This window comes from Trypanosoma rangeli (assembly GCF_003719475.1).
Source record: "Trypanosoma rangeli strain AM80 chromosome Unknown Tra_15.4_contig_00513, whole genome shotgun sequence".
Lineage (NCBI taxonomy): Eukaryota > Euglenozoa > Kinetoplastea > Trypanosomatida > Trypanosomatidae > Trypanosoma > Trypanosoma rangeli.
Window position 1 is genome coordinate 9,035 of NW_021706260.1, and position 1,239 is coordinate 10,273.

Below are 1,239 nucleotides of genomic sequence, written 5' to 3' on the forward strand. Positions count from 1 at the left end.
CTTTGTCCTCCCCTCTTCTTGCTGTGCTACCACACAATGATTCTACTCATGATGCGTCAGGACACACACAACGTGCGTGACTGCTGGATTCACACGCAACGCCGTAAGCAGTATGACACTCCCTGCCTCCTCTTCCTCCCCCCATCTCTTTCCTCTATCTCTCGCCGCATTACAGACGTTGCATGCATGTTTGCGCAGCAGCATGAAGCGAGGAGGTCGAAGTGTACCCCGCACGCCCCACCAGTGGTGTATCGGGGAATGGAACTGACCGAGAGCACATGGCGTTGGGGACGCTGAGTGAGCGCCGATGATGACACTGACCCTGCTCCGCTACTGATATTGTGACGGTGAAACGAGACTCTTCAGGGCTTCTGACGTGCGTCCTCGCTGCGGGTCCTCATTCTTCCCCCTTCTCTCAATGCACCGTCTTTTTTTTTTTGCACCACGCGCAGGCCCACCAGCTACCACGTGAAGCGTATGCTTTCAGTCTTCGCGGAGGTCGTTCTTCTGGGCCAAGAGGTGCGATTCTGCCGCGTTCACGGGCAGGAGTACCGCACGAGCACTCGCTCACCCATATGCGTATGTGGCACCCGCGCCTCACGGTCGCGGTGTTGTTGCACTGTGCGAGGCGCAACAACGCCGCCAACCAAGCAAAGAGACGTGATGATCCATGCCAGCACTAACTCGACACTGAGTCGGAAAACACCTCGTGACGCATTTGTGACAGACCATGGAGAGGCCCGAGCGACAACGTTGCCGGGCTCTGATCGCACACACACACACTCCTTTCTTTGTCCCTCCCCTCTTCTTGCTGTGCTACCACACAATGATTCTACTCATGATGCGTCAGGACACACACAACGTGCGTGACTGCTGGATTCACACGCAACGCCGTAAGCAGTATGACACTCCCTGCCTCCTCTTCCTCCCCCCATCTCTTTCCTCTATCTCTCGCCGCATTACAGACGTTGCATGCATGTTTGCGCAGCAGCATGAAGCGAGGAGGTCGAAGTGTACCCCGCACGCCCCACCAGTGGTGTATCGGGGAATGGAACTGACCGAGAGCACATGGCGTTGGGGACGCTGAGTGAGCGCCGATGATGACACTGACCCTGCTCCGCTACTGATATTGTGACGGTGAAACGAGACTCTTCAGGGCTTCTGACGTGCGTCCTCGCTGCGGGTCCTCATTCTTCCCCCTTCTCTCAATGCACCGTCTTTTTTTTTTTGCACCACGCG